This window comes from Bufo bufo, chromosome 6, assembly GCF_905171765.1.
Source record: "Bufo bufo chromosome 6, aBufBuf1.1, whole genome shotgun sequence".
In the NCBI taxonomy this organism is placed as follows: Eukaryota; Metazoa; Chordata; class Amphibia; order Anura; family Bufonidae; genus Bufo; species Bufo bufo.
This window is the reverse complement of record NC_053394.1, coordinates 387,979,645-388,002,245: the sequence shown is the minus strand read 5'-3', so window position 1 is coordinate 388,002,245 and position 22,601 is coordinate 387,979,645. Positions and strand designations below refer to the sequence as shown.

Genomic DNA, 22,601 nt, shown 5'->3' with positions numbered 1-22,601 from the left:
TACATTTACCAACTTCTCAGGGAAACGGGAGACAAGAAAGTTGAGGCTATCCTATTAAAAAAATGGGAAAAAAAACTTAAGATCAAAGTAAAACCTGAAGAAACTCTACACGGGTGGAACAGAGTATGCAAAGCAGTTCCATGTGAGCAGTGGAGGGAATCCCACTCCGGCTGATACATTCAGCCATATACGCATTTAGTTTCTCTAACAAGACCGACAACCCGGACCATCTTAAGACGTGTCCTAAATGTGGATTGGAGAGAGCAGATTTGACGCATTGTATTTGGCAGTGCTCCTATGTGCAAGGGTTCTGGAAAAACATCCTAAACTGGATTGCTTGCACATGGGAGCATAACCTATGCCTAGCTCCAGAGCCACTGCTGTTTCATATCTTCATAGAAGAACCCAAGCCACAGTTTAAAGTGGACACAGCACTGCTGGTGTCCTTAAGATGTCTTTTACAACACTGATTAAGACCAAGTACACCACAAATAAATGAGGTGGTATCTCAAATGTCGCACTACATGCACATAGACAAATTGGAAACAGAAACACTTCCATAGATGGAAGACTTTTATTAGCAAACATATTCCACAAACGGAAATGACATCCCTCATGAAAGCCTTCCAATACACGGAGTGGTATACTAGGAAAATTTTAAAAACAACCCTGGGTAACCTGCATATAGGGATGTAATATGATTTGCAAGATATTACATATACCTAACTTAGTGGAAAACGGTAAGATCCCAACAGACATCCATGGGGATTAGGGAATAGGGAGGGGCGGGAGAGTTTGTATGTTTTATTATTATGTTTTAAAAGAAAAATGTAAAATGTATCACCTACGTTTTACACCTGAAATAGTACCTAATTCTACATTTATGGTGAACTAAATAAAAATATTTTTCCAAAAAACAACAACATATAATACTGGTGGATAAAACAAGACTGAACACAAGATCTTCACAGTCTTCTACAGATCATAAGGGACATTTCATGAGACCTTATCTCTATCTACCTGATCATCCTGTGGTAAATTGTGATGTTCTTCTGAACCATCCTCTAGAAGAAGAGGACTGGGACATCTTTCCGGTGTTGTTATCTCTTCCTTAACTGTAGGAAACACATCCAGTGACTGAATTCATTCCGTACAGACAGATAATGAGAGGACGTGTGTATTTAGTCATGTCTATTACCTGGTGATGTGAGGGGCTTGTGATCCTCCATGATGATGTCCTTGTACAGATCTTTGTGTTCTTCTAAATACTTCCACTCCTCCATGGAGAAATAGACGGTGACATCCTGACACCTTATAGGAACCTGACAACACAATGATACAGTCATCAACCAGATCCCTTCATAGCGTTCCTGTATAATGTCCCAGCACTCCCAGCAATGTCACCTCTCCAGTCAGCAGCTCAATCATCTTGTTGGTGAGTTCTAGGATCTTCTCTCTATTTATTTCCTCATGTATCAGGGGGTGAGAAGGAGGCCCTGTGATTGGGCTCAGGGTTCTTCCCCATCCTTCAGACACAGGGTCCTGACAGCGCTCAATAGAGGCCTTCTTCACCACTGTGTAGTCCTGGTTATGGAGAGACACAGTAATAAATATCACTCCATACATCTCCAGAGTCCCTCACCTCTCCAGTCATGTCCATCTGTTAGTAACATAGATATGATGATGTAATGTGACATCATCAGAATCTCTCACCTCTCCAGTAAGCCGGAAGAGAATCTCTAGGGTGAGATTTATTATCCTCTCTGCCATCTTGTCCCTGTCCCTATCCATCCTTGATAGGTCAATCAGAAGAAGGATATTATATAGAAGATCTCCACTGAGAAGATCCTATATTGTAGGAACCTGAATGAAAAGAAGATGAGACGATGAAACATCCTACAAAATCTCATGTAAAATACAATAACTGGAGATAAGAGGAGACATGGGAGGAGATAATAAAGTGTAGATGTTGTGTTCTCTCTTTTTATAGTGATCGAAACATGTGTGAGGTCAAGGCAATTTCAAGGTATGTCACACCTTCACATGACCCTACAGCCAATAGAAGACGTCTTCAGTGATGCCAGTATGAACAGCACGTGACCACCATTGACCATCATAGGCCTCAATGGTCAGGTGACATACATACCGCCATCAGAGCTCCAACCAATATTGTCGTTGCAGTGATGTAAACAAACTGAAGGAGACCACAGGAGCCTCAGTGCTAGAGCAGTGGGGGGTTCTACATGTCCTATCAGGGTAATTATAAAACGCTGCGAAATATGTTGGCGATACATAAAGATTATTATTAGTATCTAGACAGACATTGGGTTGGCAGATTTGGTTTTTGGCAGCTCCTCACGACCACACAGATGTTGTAGTTTAATAGATTTATTTTTAACAAGAAGCATGACGAAATACAGCGATCATTAAAGGGTTTCTCCGGCATGTACTCAAGATAGGTCATCAATATGAGCTCAATATAGAGGTTCAACTCCCAACACCCCTGAACAATCAGCAGGTGGGTCTTATACAGATACATACATATACGGTTACACAAAATGTTTAATTACATGCTAATATGAAAGTATTCAGATCCAGGTGCTGGTTTAAAAAATGTAGAATGTTTTCAATAAAGTTTGTATAATCGCTGTGCTTCTTTTTTGGGCTTCCCTAATGTATTTTTCGGACATATTATTCCCTGTTTCAGCTGCACAGCTAGATGCATTTCACTAAGAAGCAAGGAACATATCACTTCTGTGAAATCTGCCATCACTGTATTGCTGTGATGTCCATTTCCTTACTTCACACTATGTTTGTTTTAAGCTCCCGACCTCATAGAAAAGATAAGGAGGAGAAAATCACACTTACAGAAAGGCAGGGGCAGAGGCATTTCTAGGTTAAAACATTCGGGGCTTGGGCCCCAGATGTTTTGTCTCAGGTCCCAAATGTACTGCCTGCCAGATAGATACAACTGTATTGCTGTCCTCAGGATGGTAATACAATTGAATCTAATAAATTGGAAGAGCTGAAGGACCTGTGATGACATCACAGTCCATGAGATCAGTGCTGAAAGGAGTGGTTGAGGACCTGCGATGATGTCACCATCATGTGACAAGTGAAGGAGAAGATGACGCTATGCAGTGAAGAGAAGTCCTCGGGAAGAACCTGTGGAGAGGTCTGCTACATGAGGAGAGGTAAGTGAAGGGAAAGATTTGGTGTGAGAGCAGAGTAATGGGGGGGTTGTGGTTATTTAACTGGGACTGTTTGTTAGGGCTGAGGGGAGTGATGTTATTTACATGGGACTGCATGTTGGAGAGGTTGGAGTGATGCTATTTACATGGGACTGAATGTTGGAGGTGGCTGGGCAGGGTGATGTTATTTACATGGGACTGTATGTTGATAGTGGCTGTGGGAGGGAATGATGTTATTTACATGGGACTGCATGTTGGAGAGGTTGGAGTGATGCTATTTACATGGGACTGAATGTTGGAGGTGGCTGGGCAGGGTGATGTTATTTACATGGGACTGTATGTTGATAGTGGCTGTGGGAGGGAATGATGTTATTTACATGGGACTGAATGTTGAGGGGCTATCTCTCTGCAAACTCTCTTCTTGACCCCTTACAATCTGCCTTTCACCCTCTTCACTCTACTGAAACTGCCCTTACTAAAGTGTCTAACGATCTCCTAAAAGCAAAAATAAATGGTGATTATTCTCTACTGATTCTGCTGGATCTCTCTGCAGCGTTTGATACCGTAGACCATAAACTCCTCCTCACCATGCTTTACTCAATTGGCCTTAAGGACACTGCTCTCTCCTGGTTCTCTTGCTATTTCTCTGGCAGTTCCTTTAGTGTATCATTCGCTGGCTCTTCTTCTCCTCTTACTATTCATGTTGGTGTTCCTCAGGGCTCAGTACTAGGTCCTCTACTCTTCTCCCTCTACACAGCCCCCATCGGACAGACTATCAGTAGATTTGGCTTTTGATACCATCTCTATGCTGACGACACCCAACTATACACTTCATCCCCTGACATCACCCCTGCTTTACTCCAAAACGCCAGTAACTGTCTGGCAGCTGTCTCTAACATCATGTCCTCTCTGTATCTAAAACTGAACTTCTTGTCTTTCACCCAACTACTAACCCACCAAAACTTCATATTTCAATTGAGGTCTGCAGCACTATCATAACTCCTGTCCAACATGCCCGCTGTCTTGGGGCCACATTTGACTCTGATCTTTCCTTTGTTCCCCATATTCAATCACTTACACGCTTTTGTCGTCTGCACCTCAGGAATATCGCCAGAATCCGCCCTTTTCTTACGGTGGAAACGGCAAAAACTCTTACTGTTGCCTTGATTTATTCTCGTCTTGACTACTGCAACGCATTACTAATCGGTCTCCCTCTCACTAATCTCTCCCCCCTTCAGTCTGTTCTAAATGCTGCAGCTAGGCTCATCTATCTATCCAACCCTTAAACTGATGCTACTATCCTGTGCCAGTCACTTCACTGGTTTCCCATCCACCACAGAATACAGTTCAAACTTCTCACCCTCACCTACAAAGCTCTCCACAGTGCTGCACCTCCATATATCCCCTCCTTTATCTCCATCTACCACCCTACACATGCTCTCCATTCTGTTAGTGACCTAAGATTAATAACCTCCATAATTCGTACCTCTCACTCCCGTCTTCAAGTTCTAGAGCTGCACCTACTCTCTGGAATACTCTGCCCCAGAATATCAGGTCAATTCACAACTTCTCCACCTTTAAACGTCTCCCCCACCAACTCCTCTGGCCTAAACTCAATCCTCTAGCAATCCCAATCCTGAAGCAGATCGGCCGGCACCACTCCTGTCAGTTCAATAATGGCTCGAATCCTACTTATCATAATCAACTACCTTATGTGTCACCCCCAATTTCTCATAGATTGTAAGCTCTTGCGAGCAGGGCCCTGACTCCTAGTGTTTCAGTTGTATATGAGCCAGTTACTTTTGTTTTGTACATGAATCCTAATAAAGGGCCGAGGAATATGATGGCACTATATATATAAATAAATATTATTATTATTATTTATATGGGTCTGTATATTGGAGAGGCTGAGGAATTATAATTTCACTAAAGGGGGGAATATAACTACTGGGGTCACTCTAGGCGCATTATAACAGTAGGGGGCAGTATAAATACTGGGGGAACTTCAGGGAGAGCATTATAACAGTAGGGGGCAGTATAAATACTGGGGGCTATGTGAGGGCATTATTAATACTGGAGGGCTATTCTACTAATGGAGGCACTCTTGGGGAGCAGGAAGGATGAGAAAAGGCGTGCAGCAAAGGTCAGACAGATGCTGGTGGTAGGGGACTCTATTATTAGGAGGACAGACAGGGTCATCTGTCACCGAGACTGTGAATGCCAAACAGTGTGTTGTCTTCTGGGTGCTCGGGTTCAGCATATTGCGGATCGTTTTGACAGATTGCTGGGTGGGGCGGGGGAAGACCCGGCGGTCATGGTACACATTGGCACCAATGACAAAGTCAGGGGGAGATGGAAGGTCCTTAAAAATGATTTTAGGGAACTAGTAGAGAAGCTCAAGTCCAGGACCTCCAAGGTAATGTTTTCAGAAATACTACCAGTGCCACGAGTGTCACCAGAGAGACAGCGGGAGCTTAGGGGGTTAAATAAGTGGCCTGGTGCAGGAAGGAAGGGTTTGGGTTCATGGAGAACTGGGCCAACTACTCTGTTGGTTACAGGCTCTACAGTAGGGATGGGCTGCACCTTAATGGAGAGGGTACAACTGTCCTGGAGGAAAAAATGGTTATATGGTTGGAGGAGCTTTTAAACTAGGATCTGGGGTGAGGGTGGGGGGTCATACTAATAAGGAGGTAGATAGTTCAGATAGAGAGTGGGATATATAAGGGGAAAGTAGGGATTTAGTGGGGGTTGGGGTTAGTGAGGAAAGTAGGGAGAAGACTGGGCAGAACTATACACCAATGAAAAATAGAGCTGCTGGTAACAAGAACCTGTTACATACAAACATCAACCAAAGTAACCCAAAAATCACAGATAGATATTCACTTTACAGGTAATAGTAATTTAAAATGTTTTTTTTTCCCAAATGTCAGAAGTCTAGCTAGCAAAATGGGGGAGCTGGAGGCTATGGTACTAGAAGAACACATAGATGTAGTTGGTGTGGCTGAGACATGGTTGGACACATGACTGGGCTGTTAATATTGAGGGTTTTACACTATTTAGGAAAGACGGGGTCAATAGAAAAGGTGGTGGTGTGTGCCTGTATGTGAGGAGTGATGTGAAGACAAGTGTGAAAGAGGCAATTGATGGTGAGGATGTGGAAACCTTATGGGTGGAAGTTCAAAGGGATATAAACACTAAACAAATAATGTGTAATCTATAGACCCCCTAACATCACAGAAGAGATAGAAATGCAACTGTATAACCAAATAGAGCGGACGGCACAGGCTGGTACAGTGGTCATAATGGGAGATTTTAATTTCCCAGACATTGACTGGGGTCATGGTTCTGCATCAACTGCAAAGGGGAGAAGATTCCTCAACTTGCTGCAGGACCACTTTATGGGCCAGTTTGTAGAAGCTCCCACTAGGGGCAATGCTCTGTTGGATCTGGTAATTTCTAATGATGCAGAGCTTGTTGGAAATGTTACTGTTCGAGAAACACTAGGTAATAGTGACCACAATATAATTATATTCCCCCTACAAGAAGAAGTGTTGAGCGAGCATGCTCGGCCGAACTGCTGTTTGGCTTGAGCATCGCTATGCTCGGCAGATCCGAGTGTTCGGCCGAATGCTTCGGGTGCTCGAGTACAATTTAAAATAATGAAAGTCAATGGGAGACCCGAGCATCAAACCAGACACCCTCTGCTCTAAAGAAATAAGGGTGTCTAGTTCACAAAAAAGGTTAGAAAATGATGGCAACCCCATCAAAATGGTTTGGAAACAGCATTAAAAGGATGGCTGGATGCGTCTTAGGCTCCTATTATGTACGACATACAATAGACAACCACACATAGGCTATATGCCAAAATCCAGGTTTATGCAAGCCATCAATCTATCCATGAGAGAGATAACAGCCAGCATACTTGTCACCGCCAGTTTTGTGAGAAGGTCTGACAGACGTTCTTCTCTACCTCTTGTATGACGTTCTTTGTTTTGGTTTCACTTTGTCATCTACTTTCCTTCTGCCAGATGTCACTTATTTAGACTAATCATATTCCTTTATATTCCCTCCCATACTGCCTCACTTTGCAGTTTATACTACTTCCTGGATGAAGTGTTCACTGCTGGAGGCTGCTGCTGCTGTTGTTTGCTCAGATAAGTTGTTTCCTTTATTGTGTTTCCTTGCTGGCTTGATTCTAGGTGACCCTGACTCCGTCCGTATTAAGTGCAGGGAGCCGGTGGTCGTGTCCCCTCACTATTATAGGGTTTTCAGGTGTCACACAGTTTTAGGTACGTGGGCATGCAATCGTCTACCATTGAGACCCTTGCATGTGCATAGCAGTCATGGAGAGCTCTTAGGGTTTTAAAGGGCTCACCTATATGCTCCTTAGTTTGGGATCAAGCCAGTCGGTCGTTTATTTATAAGTTCCAGCTATCTGCAACTTCACCCGTGACATTATAAACCGCCATAACCGTCTTAAGCATGAATCCGGTTTCAGCCTTGATTGACCGCATGCAAGGTCTTTCGCTGGAGGTAGCAGATCTCCGTAAAACTGTGTCTCAGTTTCAGGTGACCGGTTCTGCTGGTGTTAAGATCTCGCTTCCGGATATGTTCTCCGGGGGTAGTGAGAATTTTGTTCGCTTTAGAGAGGCTTGCAAACTCCATTTTCACCTACTTCCCCATTCCTCTGGTGATGAGAAGCAGAGGGTGGGGATCATCATCTTGCTACTCAGGGATAATGCTCAGTCTTGGGCCTTTTCGCTGCCGGTGGGGGCACGACCCCTCCGATCGGTGGATGAATTTTTTGTAGCCCTGGGGCAGATATATGATGACCCGGATCGTATTGCTCTGGCTGAATCTAAACTGCGTCTTTTATGCCAGGGTAAACAGTCCGCAGAGATATATTGTTCAGAATTTCGGAGATGGGCAGCTGATACTGGTTGGAATGATGCTGCACTCCGAAGTCAATTTTGCCATGGTCTTTCAGAAAGATTGAAAGATGCATTTGCTTTTCATGAGAGACCAGCGTCGTTAGAGTCTGCCATGTCTCTAGCTGTTCGTATTGACAGGCGTCTTAGAGAGAGAGAAGACTACTCTTTCCTGTCATATTCAGCCCAAGGACAGTGGGACTTTCTCATTCAGTGCGCAGGGGTCTCAGGCTGTCTCAATCCCCTCTGAGGAGGAGGCCATGCAGCTGTGTTTGCTTGCCGCTGATAGTAGAGGATTCAGCTCTTAGAGGAGGGTTTGTTTCTGTTGTGGGGGTATAAATCATTTGGCTAATGTTTGCCCCGATAGGAGATTCGTGGAGTTTTCTGAGGGTAATAGAAAAAAAAAAAAAAAAAATAAACCCTCTAAAAACTTTCCATTTGCTACTATTGGCAAGGTCGATGCGGAAATTGAAGGTTTGCCATTTGCTTGTAGTTCCCATTTTCTCCTACCTGCCAGGGTGGCGCTAGACAGCAAAAACATTGTTTGTGAGATTTTTGTAGATAGTGGAGCAGCTGCCAATCTCATTGATAATCAACAACGCATGGTTTCCAGGTGTGCACTATGGAAAAGGATATACCTGTTTTTGCTATCGATTCCGCTCCACTTTCTCAAAGATCGTTCAAGGGCATAGTTCACAATATCCGTTTGACTGTGGGTGACGCTCATGTTGAGGATATGTCATGTTTCGTCCTAAGCGGATTACCTACTCCTCTAGTGTTGGGGCTACCCTGGCTCACTAAACATAACCCCACCATTGATTGGCAAGCAAGGCAAATAAATGGTTGGAGTGAGTTTTGCAGAGAGAATTGCCTCACGGCGTCTCTTTCAGAGGTTTCTACCAAGACTGTGCCATCTTTTCTCTCTGAATTTTCTGATGTGTTTTCCGAGAGTGGTGTCCAGGAGTTGCCCCCTCACCGGGAGTACGACTGCCCTATTAATCTCATCCCAGGCGCCAAGCTGACAAAATCACGTTTATACAATCTCTCCCAACCTGAAAGAGTCGCTAGTCACCTGTTGTCGCTGTTTTTTTTTTTTGTTAAGAAAAAAGATGCTTTAAGACCTTGTCTGGATTTCAGGGAGCTTAACCGTATCACGATTCGTGACCCATATCCGCTTCCTCTGATCCCGGACCTGTTTAACCAGATTGTTGGGGCTAAAGTTTTTTCTAAGTTGGATTTAAGAGGGGCATACAACCTAGTCAGGGTCAGGGAAGGGGACGAATGGAAGACGGCCTTCAATATCCCTGAGGGTCATTTCGAGAATTTGGTTATGCCCTTTTGGTTTGATGAATGCTCCGGCCGTCTTCCAACATTTTGTGAACAGCATTTTTTATCATTTAATGGGGAAATTTGTACTGGTGTATCTAGATGACATTTAGATTTTTTCTCCTGATTTCAAGACTCATCGGGACCACCTACGTCAGGTCCTGCTGATTCTGCGGGAGGATAAATTGTACGCTAAACTGGAAAAATGTGTGTTTGCGGTTCCGGAGATTCAATTTCTTGGTTTTCTTCTCTCCACTTCTGGTTTTCGGATGGACCCTGAGAAGGTCCGCGCTGTGCTTGATTGGGAGCTTCCTGAGAATCAAAAGGCGCTGATGCGGTTTTTGGGTTTTGCCAATTATTACAGAAAGTTCATTTTGAATTATTCCTCTGTTAAGCCACTCACTGATATGACTAAAAAGGGGGTGGATTTTTCCTCGTGGTCGGTAGATGCGCTTAAAGCCTTTTCTAGTATCAAAGAAAGTTTTGCTTCCGCTCCCATTTTGGTACAACCTGATGTCTCTCTACCGTTTATTGTTGAGGTGGATGCGTCTGAGGTGGGTGTGGGTGCGGTCTTATCTCAGGGTCCCTCTCCTGCCAAATGGCGACCGCGTGCCTTTTTCTCAAGGAAACTCTCCTCTGCAGAGAGAAATTACGATGTGGGAGATAGGGAGTTGTTGGCCATCAAATTAGCTTTTGAGGAATGGTGCAATTGGTTAGAGGGAGCCAGACACCCTATTACCGTGTTTACTGACCATTAGAATCTGGGCTACTTGGAATCAGCCAAGCGTCTGAACCCAAGACAGGCCAGATGGTCTTTGTTCTTTTCTAGGTTTAATTTAGTTGTTACGTTCCGCCCTGGGGTTAAAAATGTGAAGGCGGATCCCCTGTCACGTTGTTTTCCTGGAGGGGGAACTTTGAAGACCCATTTTAGCTGATGGGGTTGTCGTCTCTGCTCTTTATCCTGATTTGGAGGCAGAGGTTCAGGCAGCCCAGGCAGAGGCTCCTGATCTTTGTCCTCCTGGGAGGTTGTTTGTGCCTCTCGCTTTACGACACAAGGTTTTTAAGGAGCACCACGATACTGTCCTTGCTGGGCACCCGGGGAGTAGAGCCACAGTGGATCTCATTGCTCTGAGATTCTGGTGGCCGGCTCTTCATAAGACGGTTGAGGGTTTTGTGGCAGCCTGCGAGACCTGCGCTCGTGCCAAGGTCCCTCATTCATGGCTATCGGGTCCTCTCCTCCCGTTACCCATTCCTTCCCGTCCTTGGACGCATCTGTCCATGGACTTCATTACGGGCCTGCCTCGTTCCTCGGGAAGACTGTGATTCTGGTGGTAGTGGACCGTTTTAGCAAAATGGCGCATTTCATTCCCTTTCCTAGGTTACCCAATGCTAAGACGCGGCGCAAGCGCTTGTTGATCACATTGTTAAATTGCATGCCATTCCTTCAGACATCGTTTCTGATAGGGGCACGCAATTTGTTTCCAGATTCTGGAAGGCCTTCTGTTCTCGCTTGGGGGTTCAGTTGTCGTTCTCTTCTGCTTTTCACCCGCAGTCGAATGGTCAGACCGAATGCGTCAATCAGAATCTGGAGACATATCTGCGCTGTTTTGTGGCGGAGAATCAGGAGGATTGGTATTCTTTTTTGTCCCTTGCTGAGTTTGCTTTAAATAACCGTCACCAGGAGTCCTCTGAAAAGTCAAAATTTTTTGGTGTATATGGGTTTCATCCGCAGTTTGGGACATTCTCTGGAGAGGGGTCTTCTGGTTTACCTGATGAGGAGAGATTTTCCTCGTCTTTGTCATTTATTTGGCAAAAAATTCAGGGTAATCTGAAGAGGATGAGTGAAAGCTATAAGAGATATGGCGGATAAGAGATGTGTGCCTGGTCCGGACCTGAATGTAGGTGATTTGGTGTGGTTGTCTACAAAGAATATCAAACTGAAGGTTCCCTCCTGGAAGTTGGGTCCTAAGTTTATTGGGCCTTACAAGATCTTGTCCGTCATCAATCCCATTGCCTTCCGTCTAGATCTTCCTCCGACTTGGAAGATCAATAATGTTTTTCACATGTCCCTATTAAAACCTTATGTCCAACCCACTGTACCCTACTCTTTGCCTCCTCCTCCGATTTTTGTTGATGGTAATCTTGAATTTCAGGTCTCTAGGATTGTGGATTCTCGCATTATCCACGGTTCTCTTCAGTACCTCGTTCATTGGGAGGGTTATGGTCTTGAGGAGAGGATGTGGGTCCCAGTGGCGTCTCATCAGGGCTTTCCATAAGTCTCATCCTGAGAAGGTGGGCTCTGAGTGTCCGGAGTCCACCCGTAGAGGGAGGGGTACTGTCACCACCAGTTCTGTGAGAAGGTCTGACAGACGTTCTTCTCTACCTCTTGAATGACGTTCTTTGTTTTGGTTTCACTTTGTCATCTCCTATCCTTCTGCCAGGTGTCACTTATTTAGACTAATTGTCTTCCTTTATATTCCATCCCATACTGCCTCACTTTGCAGTTTATACTACTTCCTGTATGAAGTGTTCACTGCTGGAGGCTGATGCTGCTGTTGTTTGCTCAGATAAGTCTTTTCCTTTATTGTGTTTCCTTGCTGGTTTGATTCTAGGTTACCCTGACTCCGTCTGTATTAAGTGCAGGGAGCCGGTGGTCGTGTCCCCTCACTATTATAGGGTTTTCAGGTGTCACACAGTCTTAGGTACGTGGGCATGCAATCGTCTACCATTCAGACCCTTGCATGTGCATAGCAGTCAGGGAGAGCTCTTAGGGTTTTAAAGGGCTCACCTATATGCTCCTTAGTTTGGGATCAAGCCAGTCGGTCGTTTATTTATAAGTTTCAGCTATCTGCAACTTCACCCGTGACAATACCTTACAATGGCAGCCTTGTGCACTATGAGATATTCCAAACCAACTCTCATCTTACTGAGAGCCAGTAAACCTCAAAGTTACTTCAGATCTGTTGGATGGCTTAGGTGGACCTGCACACCTAGATCAATATCATTAGGGAGACAAAATGTTTTCTAATTGTCCTAACACATGACCCTCGCTCCCCACTATAAATACAGGCGGCCTGCTGGCTATAGGTTGCCTGTGATTTTCGTCCTATAGGCTGTGTACTTCATTGTTTTGAAAGCTACCTCTGGAATTGAACCTCGATCCGCCTCTTGACACCTCTTTTGCCTGCTCCCTGTATCTTGACGCTACCTCTTGGATTTTGACCTCGGCTTGTTTGCGAATTTGTCTTTGTCTCTTCCCTTGTTCTGACGTGACCTCCTGGACTGACCTCTATACAGTTTTGTCATGTAAAAACTAATTTGCATAAACATGGCAATATGGAAAATACACGCAAATGAGCAGAATCTGTCTCACGGGTAGAGTCACAGGAATCAAGATAGAGTGGAGGTGCACCCCCTGAGCTGCCAGCCGATCCCCTGTCCCTGCCTACTTGCACCTCCTGCCCTAGGTGACGGAGCGCAACTGGGCAACAGTCCCTAACCTACTAAGTGCAAGCAGAGAGAAAGAGACAGCAGGGAAGAGGACAGCCACTGAGAAGTTACAATAAGCGGACAAGAGGTAGAACAAACACGGAAGGCAAGGCGGGTCAACTAGCCGACCGAGGTCAGTCCAGGAGGTCACATCAGAACAAGGGAAGAGACAAAGACAAATTCGTAAACAAGCCGAGGTCAAAATTCGAGAGGTAGCGTCAAGATACAGGGAGCAGGCAAAAGAGGTGTCAAGAGGCGGATCGAGGTTCAATTCCAGAGGTAGCTTAAAAACAATGAAGTACACAGCCTATAGGACGAAAATCACAGGCAACCTATAGCCAGCAGGCCGCCTGTATTTATAGTGGGGAGTGAGGGTCATGTGATGTGGCCAGTCACATGACCGACAGACAAACAAGTCGAGCACCGAGTGATCAGCTCGGCGCTCAAGGCAGACCTAGGAGCAGGGAGCCTCCCAGCTAGCAAGGCCGCCCTGGGAACGAGGCCAAACAGATCCTCGCTCCCGAAGCTAAGCAGCAGGTCTGCGGCTGATGGGAGACCGAGTGCGCCTTCGGCGCCCCGTTACAATCTGCCTTGTTTTTCAGCGTCACAAGACTATGAAAACCAATAGATGGCGCTATTGAGTTATAAACAGCGCCATCTATTGGTTTCATAGTTTTCTGACAAGACTATGAGTCTTATGACATGCTTATTAATGTAGCCTTTTGCATGGAAAAAAAAAAATCACAATAAAAATTTGCGATTAGAATATCTCCTGGATATGTCTTCTATATAACATTCCCTGTTCCAGTCCACGTCTCTGAGATCTCCTGGATATGTCTTCTATATAACGCCCCCTCCTCCAGTCCATGTCTCTGGGATCTCCTAGATATGTCTTCTATATAATGTCCCCTGCTCCAGTCCACGTCTCAGAGATCTCCAGGATATGTCTTCTATATAACGCCCCCTCCTCCAGTCAACATCTCAGAGATCTCCTGGATATGTCTTCTATATAACGCCCCCTCCTCCAGCCCATGTCTCTGAGATCTCCTGGATATGTCTTCTATATAACGCTCCCTGCTCCAGTCCACATCTCTGACATCTCCTGGATATGTCTTCTATATAACGACCCCTCCTCCAGTCCACGTCTCGGAGATCTCCTGGATATGTCTTCTATATAACGCCCCCTCCTCCAGTCCACGTCTCTGAGATCTCCTGGATATTGCTTCTATATAACGACCCCTCCTCCAGTCCACGTCTCGGAGATCTCCTGGATATGTCTTCTATATAACGCCCCCTCCTCCAGTCCACGTCTCTGAGATCTCCTGGATATGTCTTCTATATAACGCCCCCTGCTCCAGTCCACGTCTCGGAGATCTCCTGGATATGTCTTCTATATAATGCCTCCTCCTTCAGTCCACGTCTCTGAGATCTCCTGGCTATGTCTTCTATATAACGCCCCCTCCTCCAGTCCACGTCTCTGAGATCTCCTGGATATGTCTTCTATATAACGCCCCCTCCTCCAGTCCCCATCTCTGAGATCTCCTAAATATGTCTTCTACATAACGCCCCCTGTTCCAGTCCACGTCTCTGAGATCTCCTGGATACGTCTTCTACATAACGCCCCCTCCTCCAGTCCATGTATCTGAGATCTCCTGGATATGTCTTCTATATAACGCCCCCTGCTCCAGTCCACGTCTCTGAGATCTCCTGGATATGTCTTCTATATAACGCCCCCTCCTCCAGTCCACGTCTCTGAGATCTCCTGGATATGTCTTCTATATAATGCCCCCTCCTCCAGTCCACGTCTCTGAGATCTCCTGGATATGTCTTCTATATAACGCCCCCTCCTCCAGTCTACATCTCTGAGATCTCCTGGATATGTCTTCTATATAATGCCCCCTTCTCCAGTCCACGTCTCTGATATCTCCTGGATATATCTTCTATATAACGTCCCCTACTCCAGTCCACATCTCTGAGATCTCCTGGATATGTCTTCTATATAACGCCCCTGCTCCAGTCCACGTCTCTGAGATCTCCTGGATATGTCTTCTATATAATGCCCCCTGCTCCAGTCCACGTCTCTGAGATCTCCTGGATATGTCTTCTATATAACGCCCCTTCCTCCAGTCCACATCTCTGAGATCTCCTGGATCTGTCTTCTATATAACGCCCCCTCCTCCAGTCCATGTCTCTGAGATCTCCTGGATATGTCTTCTATATAACGCCCCCTGCTCATGGCTTTTGTTGAAATGCATTATATACTAGAACCAACCTCTTGTGATTAGTATTTTATGTTATTATCTTTAAGCTGGTGTCCTGCCCCAGAAGCTGCGTCTTTACTTCCTGCTTCATGTTCTCTGGAATTTGTAGATTAGGCTGAGTTCACACTTCAGTTATTTGATCAGTTATTTCCATCAGTTATTGTGAGTCAAAACCTGGTGTGGGAGAAAAACACAGGACAAGTGCAGATCTTCCCATTACACCTGATCTCTGAGTCGCTTCACTACTGGTCTGGGCTCAATAACTGAAGGAAATAACTGAAGAGTGAACTTGGCCTTAAGGGCGGATGGAGCTGTGTATCTCTGTGGCTGTGGAGCCTTATATGTGTGGATGTGATGAGTGTTCCACTTACCTGGGGGCAGGCGTGTCCTCCTCTGACAACCCTTCACTATGGAGCCTCCTGGGCTGTAATTTCTACCACCATGTACAGGAGTCGGGCTCCAGGCTGTGCTGTAGGAGAAGGTACAGGACCTGTGATGATGTCATGACCATGTGATTAGGTGTGGGAGGAGTCAGGTTATGCTGCAGGAGAAGGTACAGGACCTGTGATGATGTCATGACCATGTGACCAGGTGTGGGCGGAGTCAGGCTGTGCTGCAGGAGAAGGTACAGGACCTGTGATGATGTCATGACCATGTGATCAGGTGTGGGAGGAGTCAGGCTGTGCTGCAGGAGAAGGTACAGGACCTGTGATGATGTCATGACCATGTGATCAGGTGTGGGAGGAGTCAGGCTGTGCAGCAGGAGAAGGTACAGGACCTGTGATGATGTCATGACCATGTGATCAGGTGTGGGAGGAGTCATGGAGATCACATGACCAGGGTTATCCGCTCTGTGTGTGAGACTCTGCTGTGCTGTGTGGAATCCCAGTCTGTATGTAGCAGAGCTGTAAGCCTGTAATGTTTGTATAGATGAGCTGTATCCGTGTAATGTCTGTGTAGTTGAGCTGTATGTGCATACAACCAAGCTGTTTATGTGTAATATGCCTCTGAAGACTCCTATCAGTGTGTGCACAGAGCTGTGTATGTGTAATGTTCAGTTACTACAGCAGAGTCTTTGTCATGTCCATGTAGCAGAGCTGTGTATGTGTAATGTTCAGTTACTACAGCGGAGTTTTTGTCATGTCCATGTAGCAGAGCTGTGTATGTGTAATGTTCAGTTACTACAGCGGAGTCTTTGTCATGTCCATGTAGCAGAGCCGGCGATGTAATCTGCTGGTATCGGGGCTCTGTGTGTGCTCAGGAGATGTTTAGGGGTAACTCTGTCCCTTTTCTCCATATCAGTTATTAGAAATGATGTCAGCGATATCTTATGTCGGGGCAGATGTAGGATTTCCGCTGTGGGGGAAAAGGAGGAATAAACTTCTCTTCTGTTATTCCTAGTGTTAGCACATAAATGGCCGCGCTGTGTCTTATCGCTGGGGGTTTTCTTTGTAGTTGATTTGAGCTTGTCTGCTGCTCCAATGGGGGAACATGGGCCCCGTTCTCATGACTGGCAGGGGCCCCCAGCGGATGGACCCCCACAATCAGTGGACAGGAGATAAGTTCCCTTGTTTCAGTCTTGTATCATTGGCTGAATTTCAAAGATGAGATTTTAGTCTTTGGAGATTAGAAAAAATGCAACAGAAATGTCGGACAGATTGTGATCGGAGGCAGGACAGGCTCGGAGAGGTAAAGCGGTGATTAGTGTGACGGGGGATGGGGAGAAGGCGGGAAGGTTGTCCTCAGTGACAGCGGTAAAGCAGGTTATGTGGGAAGAGCAGCGAGTAGTAACGTAGAGAGGCTGAGAGGACGGCGGCTCCGAGCTTCATCTAACGCTGCCGATGGTTTAGAGATAAGAGGCACAGTCCTCAGCTGAGATGAGGGGTGTCAGACGGGGGACGGGGGGCAGAGAGGTAAAGGTATGAAATAATTATTTGGGGTTGTGGGACAGAGAGGACGTAATAGAAGTGAAGAAGTCCTGCTGTGAGGAGGTGAGAGCAGACATGGAGCTGCTTCTCTGTAGGCCATGAAGTCTTCCTTGGGTGGGATTTCTTCCGGCTTCGTTCTGGACTCTGGAAGCCTCAGCTTTTCTGTATATGTCAGGGATGTAAAACACGGGCTGGCATGTCATGGAGTATAACTGAAGTCCCTTTCCAGAAGGAGAGAACAGGTTATCGGTAGCTGTCCTGTAGCTTCAGGGAGTTAGGAAAGTGTTCAGATTGAATGTACATGTAAAGATAACTTAGAGAGACTGACAGTGCGGGCGGCATTAGAAGCCTTCCGGCTGGGAGCCGTGTACAGTATTCAGTATAATGAAGAAAATGGGGGCAGACATCTTAGCATCTGGCAGGTACTCCGACCACCTGATTGTCTCAGAGAGAAGGAGAGAAATTCATTAAGATCACAGGAATTTATGAGGAGAAAGTGCTGACAAGTAAGAAAGGAATGCTTCAAGATAACAAGGTACTGAAGGATGCAGAAGCATGGTATAGAGCAGCCAGGGAGATGGGGAAATTAGGCTGGACAGAAATGTATGATGAAGAGACAAATGATTACTTTTACATGCCGCCAACACAGCCCCTAAAATGGCGCTGGAGGACTCAGCGATGCTTCAGCAGGCACGACCCCACCATATTATCAGCCCCTCAGTCTCCGGAGGGGTGGATCTGTGGAGTATGTCATTGCCAGAATCCCACAGGGAGGAATGTCTGGTACAGCTGTGGAGCGGCAAAACCACCTCCTTGTACCCGGTTATCACACAGGGTGGCACACCTTATGTACCAGCTTCCGCTCCGGCAGCCATCTTAACTAATCCCATTTTCTCCCTGGCAGCCATCTTAACTGAGGTAACTTCACTCCCTGCGCAGCGGCCATCTTAGTTACTGGTATTTTTCCTGATATGGCAAGAAGCATGAAACAATACACATAGATCTAAGTAGCACCACATAGAGTACTCAACTCAGTAAGTGCAGGATACACATTTACCTATAATTAGTTATTACTTGTAGTATTGTTTAATTAGATGAAATGCCTTAACTTCTATGTTTGTTCCTTTGCTAAGATTAAGTCAGCACTTGGAGGCAACTTCATCTCGATTCATAATAGGTTTTTGTGGTTGGTGCAGATGTTCAGGACTCCAGGTCAAGGGGAATTGGGTGAAGATATTTGGTTAAGTCCTGCATTTGATACAAAGTCAAGTGAAGTACTGGGCCCTGGGGGGGAGGGGATTGTGATGGAAATGGTCTCAACTGTGGTAAATTGTAGCTTTAAGGCCAGACTGTTCTTTCTGTCTTTCTGAAGAATGCTAACCTTGAGATAAGATTCTGCAGAAGTTTAACTATTAAAATGCCGTTAGTATGGTCTGGAAGTATTGCCTTATATTAATAACTAATCAAATTACTAGTTTCATCCATTACCTGTAAGACTGTATGTTTGATTCTTACATTGCTCTCTGTTCCTTCTTTTCCATGCGACCCTCATCCCAGGTAATGTCCACTAAGAGTTCGCTAGTGCTATAAGCCTAGTTTCTGTGTGGCTCAGTCCAGTTTATGGTGACAGAACTCTAGGGCTCTCCCAGCACCGGTGGTGTGAAGAAAAAGTCTGGGTACTTTGTGTGTATGGATCTTGTTTCCATCTGTGGGCTGTTTGCATTGTGTTTGTTTTTGTTGGTTTGCCGGTTGTATTAGTGTACTGAACGTATGTTGAAGAGAAGTAGTGTGCAGCAAGCGTTTGGTTTGCGTCCGCGCTGAGGCCGATGGTTTTTGCGGTAGTCAGGAGAACTACAGGGTTCTGGCCCTCTAGTGAACAGTAGGAATTCCAACTGGGGCCTATGAAGACAAAGCTAATTTAGAGATGGGCAACACCCAAGGTATGTAGAAAGGGACCGACAGGGATCCCAGCTGCAGAAGTAGTAAGGAGGAGAGAAGATAGGCAGTGAAGAACATCAGCCAGCTAATGGAAGGTGTAGACATGTCCCCCATCCTGGGTGGTAAACTGAATCCAGAGTAGTGGGGAAAAGCATGTATGGAAAACAAAGGGTGGCTAAAAGCTAACAAGCTCACAGGACAGGCAGAAGTTTGGCTGCGAGTAGCGAGGGAAGTATATAGAGGAGTTCCTTTCCTTCTCCATACTCTTCTCTTCCTATCACTCTGGTACAAGTTGATCTTGGTCTCATCTGTCCATAGGATGTTGTTCCAGAACCGTGAAGGCTTTTTTAGATGTCATTTGGCAAACTCTAATCTGGCCTTCCTGTTTTTGAGGTTCACCAATGGTTTACATCTTGTGGTGAACCCTCTGTATTCACTCTGGTGAAGTCTTCTCTTGATTGTTGACTTTGACACACATACACCTACCTCCTGGAGCGTGTTCTTGATCTGGCCAACATGCTAACAAGCTCACAGAACAGGTAGAAGTTTGGCTGCGAGTAGCGAGGGAAGTATATAGAGGAGGGGGAGAGACAGAAGAAGTGGGAAGTACTATTATGAATGTTATCATGATAATGTTAAACCATCTCCCCAACAGAGAAAGGAAGAAGTCTGCCACCCTCTAATGGTCCTGGGGGATGGACCTGCAGAGTCTGCGGGACCCAGAACCTAGATTGGAGAGAGAGTTGTGCTGTGTGTGCTGCTCCTCGTCCACACCACACGAGAGGATTGTATTCTGTGCTGACTGTGCCCGGATCACTGTCCCCACAGACACCCATGTTTTTAGGGATGGCTGGGGAGGCAGCGAGGACGACACAAAGACAGGTGAGGAGGAAAAGTTAGACCAAGATTAGGAAACAGACAATCCAGTATTGGCTGTGCCCTTAAACACTTTAGCAGATTCAAGCCCGGCCCCAATGATATCCAAAACACTTCCAACACCTCTGAACAGCTAGGTCAGACAAGCCTAGATGGCTGGCAATTCGTCAAAATGACCATCCTGCTTCTCTTAGTCCAATGATGTATCTCCTCTGAAAGTCTATCAACTGGGTATACCGTAGAGGCATCTCTAGCAGTCACTGATATCTCACCAAAAGGTACACTACCCAAAAGTAGCCTCTGAGAACCTTTCTATAGATCAGTTTGGGAAGCACTTTTATGCCCTCTTGTGGCAAGACCCAGTGTCTAATCAGACCACAACTGTAATCATTTACATATCTGCCAGAGACATAACTGAATGCAAAGTTTAGCAGCAATCTGACATTTCTGTCTGGTTGTGTTATGTTGTTTTGGCAATAAGTGTACTATCTGTCTTTCTAGAGAGGAAGATAATCCACTGGTTGTAGTATCCACAAAATGAATGTCCAGAAAGGGTTAGTGATGATTGTGTTCTCTGTTCTAATGTGAATGTGCCCCTCCCCCTAGCGTGTCCCATGTAATAACAGTGACATCACTGGTTAAGAAGTCCGGTGTCTGTGATAGGACCAAAATCCAAACTACGGGGGGGGCGCGGTCTGCTCATCGATGGCGCCAGATGCTTAGAGCTTCAGCTCCGCTCCTAGCACCCTTACAGCAACTACTACCGCGGCGCACAGGGCACTAAATTCGGCTTGAAGATCCGCTACATCGCACATGCGATGGGTAAGTTAAAGAAACGGCAGGCGCCGAAGAAATTTACTGAATTCTTTGCCCAGTCGGTAACACGCAGCCCGGCACATGTGAGTACACTATCTCCGTCTCCTCATGCAGCTCCCTCTCCAGCCTCCTCGTCGGGAGCCTCCCTGGACCCAGCCGATCTCCCTCAGGCTGAATCTCCCTCCCTGCCACTGACTGAGGGATCCATGTGGGCCATGCTGGAATCGTTCCGCTCCTCTATCAGGGAGGACATCTCCAGTGCATTGAAGGAGCTAAGGCGCGAACTTCATAGCCTGGGCGACCGTACGTCGAACGTGGAGAGTAAAATGCCCGAGTTTGCCACCTTTCACAACACGCTAATAGATGCCCATGAGGCAGATTTGGCAGCGCTGAAAGCCAAGATACAAGACCTAGAGGACCGCCATAGGTGAAATAATGTGAGGATTCGGGGGGTACCAGAGACGACTGGCTCTGAAGGCTTAGACTCCCTTCTTAAGGGTCTGATTAAAGAAGCACTCCTTGCAGTGTCTGAAACGGATCTCATTGTGGACCGTATACATCGTGTTCCCAAGCCCAAAGAACTGGACCCATCATTGCCGCGTGACATAATAGCGCGTATTCATTTTTACCATATTAGGGACCAGTTCCTAAGGGTCCTCCAGAATCCCACTCCCACTCTGGCCTTCTAAGGAATTTCAATCTTTCCTGTCAGCAGCCACGATGGCTAAACGGAGGGAGTACTCCAAATAACAAGAATTCTTCGGGAGCAGCAAATCCGATACCGCTGGGGGTTCCCAGTTAAGCTGTTAGTCATGCACAAGGGCGCACAACATATCTGGAGCTCTCCTCAAGAAGCAGCGCTCAATCTACATAAATGGGGACTACTCCCGGATTTTCCGCAGAAGGGGAGTGAAGATGGAAACAAGCCAGATAAGATCTCTTCTGAGTGGGAGACTGTTTGTTTGAACTTTCAAATCATTAGGGTACTAGGAAGTCGGTGTACGTGAGTGACTCTCATTCACGCTTATTTTTCTCTCCCCCCCCCCCCCACACTCAGTCTACTTTGTCACCTCAGTAGACATCCTTTCAACCTTCAGTGTTCACTGTGGTTTTGGGCGGGTCTCACCCGCTCCTGTTTTTACAGGTTAAATTTTTTTCATCTTCCTATTTACATTTTCTTTGTTTTCTTTCTTTAGTTTATGTTTTGTTCTCTTTTTCCTAACTGATAGTCATGAGGCGTACTGTCCCACGGATACATATAGTCACTGTGCTTTTGTAGTGCGAACTTGCACTGTAAGGGGCTATCTGCATTGCGTACCGCATCTCTCAGTATGGTATTATGGGATTGAAGATCTTCTCTAATAATGTGAGAGGCCTGAACTCTCCATTCCGGCGCTCTCAGCTTTGGTCTGACCTTCTAAAATCTCGCTGTGATGTGGCCCTCATACAGGAATCCCATTCATTAGATAAAGATCAACATAGATGTGCACACCGTCTTTTCCCTCATATGTTTTTTTTCCCCTTCAGTTAAAAGGCGTAAATCAGGTACTGTAACGGGGTTCCGAAGGTGCACTCGGTCCCCCATTAGCCGCAGACCTGCTGGTTAGCTTCGGGAACGAGGATCTGTGTTTACCAGCTGGGTGGCCCCCTGCTCCTAAGTCTGCCTTGAGCGCCGAGCTGATCACTCGGTGCTCGACTGGTTGGTCTGTCGGTCATGTGACGCTGGCCACGTCACATGACCCTCACTCAACACTATAAATACAGGCAGCCTGCTGGCCACAGGTTGCCTGTTAATTTAGGTTCCACCTGTGATTTGGTCTTTCCTGGCGTACTTACCTCCTGCTGAAT

General features: G+C 46.1%; 1 long non-coding RNA gene and 1 pseudogene across 1 annotated transcript; one reads left to right on the top strand and one right to left on the bottom strand.

The window, feature by feature from the left end:
- The window catches only part of LOC121003527, a 1,246,211-nt pseudogene that overhangs the window by 790,631 nt on the left and 432,979 nt on the right, over positions 1-22,601 (top strand).
- Positions 1,468-15,695, bottom strand: LOC121003580. Its single transcript, XR_005779521.1, has 3 exons — positions 15,567-15,695; positions 1,714-1,863; positions 1,468-1,584 (listed from the first exon to the last, which is right to left on the bottom strand). It is a non-coding gene; the product is annotated as an uncharacterized LOC121003580 (long non-coding RNA).